Here is an 8,760-nt window from a genome sequence, read left to right as displayed (position 1 = left end):
GGATCATTTGCCCAAAAAGTAAAACACAAATGAGCTTTGGTGTCTCTGAAATTATTACATATGCTAATTATATTAGTTCCACTAAACCAAATAACATTTATTTCCATTTTTGTACAATACAGTTATTCATTTACTTTAATAATTTACAATTTGCCTATTGCTGCGGTCCTTGAGTGCTTCATACATTGCAGTAAATGTTGTAGTAAACAAACAAATGAGGAGGAAATCAAAGCCAGAAATCAGATGCAGGCTTGGCTGGAAAAAAAATCTTAAAAATAAAGTGTGATATATATGCTTAGAAGCCCAACACACTCGAGCTCTGGCAGACTAGACAGTGTCATGATCTTCTGTACCAGATATGGACCGGCTACAGAGCTTGCTTATAGACAACAGGTATGTTCTTCATAAGAGCCTTTAATGATCTGTCAGCTATGGCTGAGGTTCATTTATATAGGTAGTTTACACACAGTGCCACCTAGTGGCTGAACTACATTACAGTTTAGCATGCCATTAATCTCCTCCTTTAAGTTCTACATTCCCACCATTTACTATATTTACCCTCATGCTGTCTTTGAAGTTCTGTATGTATCAAGCTGTTAAGTGTCTCTGAGTTCTACTGGCTTTCTGTTTACATGATCCAAATAGATAACATCTTGGTCATCTGGCTGACCATTAGTTGCAATGACTGACTGTGGTCAGTCCAGAATTCTTGAGTTGTCTTCTTGTTCTATATCTATCATCTGCAGAGTTTGTTTCTGTTGAACTCTCCACAGTTGGTCTCAATCACATATGATCTGGGCACTGAATTATTTTTCTTTGTGGCAGCTGAAGTTGGCCATCCTTTAGCTCCATCCAATTTGATGTGAACATGGTCACTAGGTTCTAGACCTGGCAGTTCTCCGAGTGACATCTGGTGTATAAGTGTTCCTAAACTCTTTTAGCCTTTATCTGATTTGTCTACTCTTTTCTTGTCTGGCCACTTTAGAGCTAGGTTCTTTTCCAAAGTTGGAAGAGTAATTCTGAGTTGTCTTCCCATCAGGAGTTGTGCTAGATTATATCCAGTAGCCACTGTTGAACTGTAACTCAGAAGAGCAAGGAATGAATCTTCCTGCTGTAGGATTTTCTTGGCTTCAACAACTCTCTCAGTTTCTCCATTCACTTGTGGGTAATGTGGACTGCTTGTAATCTAATCAAAATAATGTTTTATGCGGAATGAGAAATTCTGCTGCAGTGAATTGTGGTCTGTTGTCTGTTACTAGTTGTTTTGGAATACCGAAGTGAGCAAAAGTGCACTTCAGTTTCTCGATACCACTATAACATGTTATGTCTTTCAAATACATTATTGCTACATAGCTGGAAAAATAGTCCACAATGGAATTTGCATAAATCTGCAGCTAGTGTGGTAGAGGTGTTGTTATTAAAGGTTCTTTTTGCTGTGTTGGTCTATTAGCTCTGAAATGTTCACATGCAGATATTTTATTCTTAGTGTCCTTGCAGATGCCCAACAACCACACTGACAAGTTGGCCCATTCACAGCATTTAGTTAATTCTTGATGTCCTTCATGGATGATGTTTAGGATTTCTCTTCTCATTTCATTTGGAATTACAATGCAATTTAATTATGAGTCCATTTGACTAGCTTAATTGTCCCTGCACCACAAAGTAGTGTCTTGTCACTTCCTTAGTGTCCTTTAGATACTTAGGCCAACCACCCCTGATGTAACTTAGAAATTCTTGAAGTGGCATATCTGTCAAGGTTGCTTGTTGTAGCTGGAGTAGTCACTTTTCTGACACTGGTCTGTCTGTATGTGTCCACAGCATCCACGTATGCCTTTGCATCATATTTGAGGTCAAGGGTAGGTGAGTGCAATGTTGGACTACTACCAGATTTTTCCCAGGAACATATTTAGCAATTGGGTTAAATTGCATTAACCTTAGCAGTAGACGTTGGCAGATCAAGCACCACTGAGGCAGGTCTTTTCCACTGATGAGGATTACAAGGGGTTTATGGTTTGTCAACAGTGTAAATTAATCCAGTCCACGCAGATATCTGTAAAAGTTCTCACATGTCCATACGCTTGCCAGGAATCCCTTTTCAATCTGTGTATTTTGTTTTTCTGTTTCTCTGAGTGTGAGAGAGCCAAATGCAAGTGGCTTCCACTCATAGCTATGCTGTTGCAACGATACACCACATAGGCCAGAGCTGCTTGCATCCACACTAACCACTGTTCACATCATAGTACTTGAGAACTGGAGCTGTTGAGATAAGTTCTTTTACCTTTTTGAAGGTAATTTTTTGATTTGGCCTCCAAAGCCCAAAAGTGTTGGACTTTCACAGTTCATTCAGTGGTTTTGTCTTGTATGTATCGACCATGATAATTTACCATCCCAAGTATATGTCTCATTTCTGGTACATTAGTTGGTGCTTTTATTTTCTCAGGGCTGGGACTGATTCCATCTTTGTTTATTGTCTGTCCCAAAAACTTGATTTGGGGCAGGCAGAAAATGCATTTCTCCTTGTTTAGCTTCAATCCAAACTGCAAGTTTTGTTGTGCTCTCCATATATCAGAATATCATTAATGAAAACTACATCTCCATGTGTGTTCATTAACAGTTCTGCCATCTTTCTTTGGAAAATTTCAGGTGCACTGGTTATCCTGTAAGTAGAGTCTGAATGAGCTCTCCCCTGAAATCTTGTGATGAGCGGGAGGAGAAAACTTCAGGAAATCACCTTGTTTGAATAGACATACCCACTCTGCCTAGGTGCACAGCATGATGGAGCTGCTTTGCCCAAATAATCACTTTTGGCTGAGGTCAGATTGCAAGTCACTTTGTTATTGGATACAGGGGTAATAAAGTGGTGTTATCCCTGTTGTGTGAATCAAGGGGAGCAGAACTGTGCTTGGCATGCCCTGATTTAGGGGTTCACTCTCAACTGAACTGTGCTTGCTAAGCCTGGGGGCAGGGGTGCCAAAGCCCAGTGGAAAGGAGAGTAGATGGGACAAGTGTTTGTACCTGGTGGTGTGGGTTCTGCCTACAGATCCTAGACCCATTTGACCATCCCCCTCTCCACTGTGTAATGACAGAGCTGATTAAGACTCAATTGATAGTGTCTTGTTGCAGAGTGAGTGAAAGGCTAGTGGATCAAACAAGTGGCTGATAGTGGAGCAAGTGGCCAGCAGAGTGGACGGGCAATGGTGGAGCAAATGGATAGTGGAGCAAGTGGCCAGGAGATGACAGAGTGGGTGACAGCCAAGCAGCAGCTGAGGCATTGCTCAGTGCTGTCTCCTGCCCCCAGGTGGGAGGTGAACTCACATGAATGCACCTCTGAACTCTGGGTCCTGGCTGAACAAGGACAACAACTGAGAATGGGGTGTAGTGGAGGGAGAGGGGGGTGGCAGGCCTCTGGCAGCTCACACAGTGCTGTAAAGCTATCATTGTCCCTCATTAAAACACACCCATGCATTCTGCACTTGCTCAGGCATTCTGTAGCTGCCTGTAAAGTGGCTTCAATTGAGCCCTCAACTAATGCCTCAAGTATCCCAGTTATTAGAAAGTAGTTCTTAAAGTCAATATTCATCCCCTTGCACCAATCTTCTAGCATGTGTATACCCATTATACTAATCATGTTTTCCCAAAAATACAACAAAATTGTTTCCCCAAATTAATGGTTTATTCAAGGTGTGCTTGTGTGGGTTACTGACAGAGAGATCCAGGATAAGCCTTCCTTCCCCCAAAATGTAACCCTTCTGCCAGGTGGAGTCAGCAGCAACAAGGACTGGGTTCAATAAGACCAGAGACTCAAATTGTAAGAGCAACTCAATAACAGAACCCAATTCTACTTCATTTTTGGTTAAGAAAGTGACAGGAAAGTCCACTGAGTTACTCCCAGCTGATAAAAAGCTGTCAGAGAGGAGGCAGGCAGGCAGGCAGCCGGTGAGTTTTGGGAATCCCAACCATCTGAGCCAACCAGCACAGCACCCCTGAGAACAGCCAGTGCACTGACGGTGAGCACCAGAGAGGAACTTGGCCAATGAGTACAGGTCCTGACAGAACAGATGGCTGAGCTACTGAAGTACCATTAACCGAGGTAAGACTTCTAGGCATAAGGAGCCTCTGGCTGTGGTGATGGAGAAGTCAGCATTTAGAGCCACCATCCCACCAGAGTGAAAAGGAAAGGGATGATTCTTCTGCTACAGATGAGGCCAGCATGGACACACTGCTGCCAAGTGTCGTAAGGAAGAAAATACCTCCTTAGTGTATGGAAACCTAAGGACCAGTGGAGTTGAGGAACTGCCAAAGGAGCTTGGGAAAGGGGCCACCCAGACCCTCAGGATTTGAAGGCTTCCCTGGAAAAGGTTGTCTAGCTGGGATCCCACCAAAACTGATAGGGCCTCAATCAGAGGTCTTTGTGAGAATCAAAGGGACAGAATGTAAAGCAGTGCTTTATAACAGATCAAGGGAATATTATATTTCAAGCCTTCTATCAACATATGCTCTGGCATCTGCCTATGCAGCCACTGACAGGACTTGGTCACTGTGACCTCTGAATCAATGAATACCCCTACCAAAAAGTATGTGTAATGCCGACAGACCTGATTGTCGGCAGGCAAGATTGAACCTGGGACCTCTGGAGCTTAGTGCATGAGCTAAAAGCCACATGGCCCTTAGCTAAGGGTATAGAGCAGACTTATTAATCTCTAAGGCTACGTCTATACTACCCACCCGGGTCGGCAGGTAGCGTTCGACTTCTCGGAGTTCAATATATCGCGTCTCATCTAGACGCGATATATCGAACTCCGAACGCGCTCCCGTCGACTCCAGAACTCCACCACCGCAAACGGCGGTGGCGGAGTCGACGGGGGAGCTGCGGACTTCGATCCCGCGGCGTCTGGACGGGTGAGTAGTTCGAACTAAGGTAGTTCGAGTTCAGCTACGCTATTTGCGTAGCTGAACTTGTATACCTTAGTTCGACACCTCCCCCCCAGTGTAGACCAGGCCTAAGTGCTCTCAGTGCTACTAGAGAGGCCAGACCACCACTCAGGAGGTGTGTGGGTTACATATGTCATTGTGTAACCTTTGTGTGGACTAGAGTTCACGTCATTGCTCTTCTCCAGTACCTAGAAAAAAAACCCAACTCCTAGCTGGAGACTCAGAGTTCAGTCTCTAAGGATTTTCAGGAAGGATTGCATAGGGTCAGCCTCCCCACATTCATTCAAGTTTCAAAAGGAATGAAAGAATGAATTTAGTTAAATAACTTTATAAAATCTTATGATAGATTATTTATTTATTTTTACAGCATAACATGGCTATTTTATAATCCAAACATTATCTTCACAGTTATACATAAACATAAATAAAGAAAACAAATTAAAATCTGAACAGTTCAGTTCCCACAGAAACACAGTGAAAAGAAACAGGGTTCGCAAAAGCTTATGTTTAGTTCATATAAGTCTCAGTTAGTCTTTGATCACCAAATCTATATAGTTTGATGAGTTTAAAACAACATCTTCCCTCCACTTGCTTGTAGGAATCTTCAGTTGGAATCCATGCAGGCTCTTCCTCTGCTGAAATCATGCTAGCCAGTCATCTAACTGATTAACCAATCACTCAGTTAAGTCACAAGTGTACAGATTTAAAGAAAACCCTGTTATAAGAAAATACAAAACTGAGAATAGCAAAATATAAAAATGAATCTTTCCCCATTACTACATTTAAAGAAAAGTTGATGAATCATACTAGTTGAGACAATTTAACTAGAACAGTTTGGCTAGAATCAAAACAACATTCAAAGCATACAATTAAAATAGAAGTTATTTTCCATCCCAATTTTTCCTTGCTATAATTAGCATTGCCCATGCTTCCCTGTTAGAGGGTTAACAATATCACTAACCTGCTGCAAAATGCTTCAGAGTTAGGAACAACAGCCTGCTTTCTGCTCCTGGTTTCAGCTTCTCCAAACTTGCACAGGACACAGCAGCTGCCCTGACTGCTTGTCCTCAGAGAGTCTGACCCCAGCAACAGGGAACCTATTGGAGCACACCCAAAAACTACCACACCCAATTCCAGAAGCTTCTGGATGTGGAGTGCTAAATCTGCTTAGCAACAATGACACAGACACAACTCACTCCTACCTTCCGCCACTGGGTCTCTTTAAGAGATATGTCCTTGTTAGGCACATGGGTTACAATTGTGCATCTGGAATTTCCAGAGGAGATTATGAGGGTAAGAGAAGAGGTGGACATACCCACATTAAAATGCCCTGACCCTAAAGGAGCCTCTGATATGTCTGTGCTGCTAGGGACCAACTGCAGTCTTTTCAAGGTACTCACTGATTACTAAAGACAATAAACAGGGAACCAATACCTAATCACCCTGACAATCCATACAGTTTGTGCTGAAGCCTATAGAAAAACTGAGAATGCTAAAAAGTGAATGTCAGAGTTCTCAATAGCAGCATTAGGGCAGGTGGGAAAGACTCTATTAACAGTACCTGCAGTAACACTATAGGTCTGATGGCTACCCCTCTGATACTATAGGTCTGAGTACTTGTGGCAGGATGGACTAGGTCTGGATGCTCCCTGCTGGAGGCCTCATGGCCCTGCATCACACTGCCCCAGAATAGAACAGTGAGAACTCCTCCAGGCAGCCTAGAGTGGCTGCAGAAGAGCAGCCAATCAGAGGGCCTGATGGAGTGACCAATCCAGGGCCACAAGGGCCCAATATAAGACAGGCAGCAGAGCTGTGAAGTTCAGTTGCTGTGTGGTGCTTGAGAAGTGAACACTGGGTGACTGAAAGAGCAGCAGTACTGCAGACAGCTCACTATGGAGAGCTCATTGCAGACAGGACTGAAGCCCAGGGAAGTTTGCTGAAGATGGGGTGCCTGGCTAGTGGGAAGAGCATCAGGACCAGCAGAAGGTCAGTGCAGGCAGGCTGAAGACCAGGTGGACTGATCCCAGGACCTGGCCAGACTAGGTGGGTTCACAAGAGGTGGGTGCTGACCCCATTACAGTACTCTACCCATAGTAATCTTCCCCACAAGGAGGGGAGCCTGACCTGTAGGAACCCTGACCCTAACTCCATATCACCTACCCATAGGAGACCTGAACCCTAGGGTGGGGACCCCTACCCATAGGAGACCCAAACCCTAGCTTGAAGTACTCTACCTATAGGATCCCTAACTCTAGGGTGGGGTAAACAGTGAGGTGGCAAAATTTGCAGATGATACAAAACTATTCAAGATAGTTAAGTCCAAAGCAGACTGCAGAGAGCTACAAAGGGATCTCACAAAACTGGGTGACTGGCAACAAAATGGCAGGTGAAATTCAATGTTGATTAATGCAATTGGAAAACAATCCCAACTATACATATAAAATGATGGGGTCTAAATTAACTGTTACCACTCAAGAAAGATCTTGGGGTCATTGTGGATAGTTCTCTGAAAACATCCATTCAATGTGCAGCAGCAGTCAAAAAAGTGAACAGAATGTTGGGAATCATTGAGAGATAATAAGAAGGAAAATATCATATTGCCTCTATATAAATCTATGGTACGTCCACATCTTGAATACTGCATACAGATGTGGTCACCCCATCTCAAAAAAGATGTATTGGAATTGGAAAACTTTCAGAAAAGGGGCAACAAAAATGATTAGGGGGATGGAACAGCTTCCGTATGAGGAGAGATCAATAAAATTGGGACTTTTCAGGTTGGAAAAGAGATGACTAAGGGGGGATTTGATAGAGGTCTCTAAAATCATGACTGGTGTGGCAAAAGTAAATAAGGAAGTGTTATTTACTCCTTCTCATAACACAAGAACGAAGGGACACCAAATTAAATTAATAGGCATCATGTTTAAAACAAAGAAAAGGGAAGTATTTTTTCACACAATGCACAGTCAGCCTGTGGAACTCTTTGCCAGAGGATGTTGTGAAGACTAAAACTATAACAGGGTTCAGAAAAGAACTTGATAAATTCATTGAGGATAGGTCTATCAATAGTTATTAGCCAGGATGGGGGGTGATGGTATCCCTAACCCTCTGTTTGCCAGAAGCTGGGAATGGTCAACAGGGGATGGATCACTGGATGATTACCTGTTCTGTTCATTCTCTCTGGGGCACCTGGCATTGGCCACTGTCAGAAGAACCCTGCTAAACCCAGGGTTGTGAGTTCAATCCTTGAGGGGGCCATTTAGGGATCTGGGGCAAAAATCTGTCTGGGGATTGGTCCTTCTTTGAGCAGGGAGTTGGACTAGATGACTTCCTGAGGTCCCTTCCAACCCTGATATTCTATGAAGACACGATAGTGGGCTAGATGGACCTATGGTCTGATCCAGTATGGCCATTCTTATGTAACATCAGACTAGAAGACTCACAAAGTGCTCCACTTAGGAAGGAACAATCAGTTTCACACATACAGAATGGGAAGAGACTGTCTAGGCAGGAGTACGGCAGAAAGGGATCTAGGGGTTATAGTGGACCACAAGCTAAATATGAGTCAACAGTGTGATGCTGTTGCAAAAAAAAGCAAACATGATTCTGGGATGCATTAACAGATATGTTGTGAGCAAGACACAAGAAGTCATTATTCCGCTCTACTCTGTGCTGGTCAGGCCTCAACTGGAGTATTGTGTCCAGTTCTGGGCACCGCATTTCAAGAAAAAAGATGTGGAGAAATTGAAGAGGGTCCAGAGAAGAGTAACAAGAATAATTAAAGGTCTTGAGAACATGACCTATGAAGGAAGGCTGAAAGAACTGAGT

General features: G+C 43.4%; 1 long non-coding RNA gene across 2 annotated transcripts in view; it reads left to right on the top strand.

Moving 5' to 3' along the window:
• Positions 1-6,774: 6,774 nt before the first annotated feature.
• The window catches only part of LOC120402259, a 33,667-nt gene continuing 31,681 nt past the window's right edge, over positions 6,775-8,760 (top strand). For both annotated transcript variants that reach the window (XR_005597085.1, XR_005597086.1), the window contains exon 1: positions 6,775-6,975. This is a non-coding gene — a long non-coding RNA (uncharacterized LOC120402259). The remainder of the gene's footprint in view (positions 6,976-8,760) is intronic.

This window comes from Mauremys reevesii, linkage group 3, assembly GCF_016161935.1.
Source record: "Mauremys reevesii isolate NIE-2019 linkage group 3, ASM1616193v1, whole genome shotgun sequence".
NCBI classification, from domain to species: Eukaryota; Metazoa; Chordata; order Testudines; family Geoemydidae; genus Mauremys; species Mauremys reevesii.
This window is presented reverse-complemented; position numbering and strand designations above follow the sequence as displayed.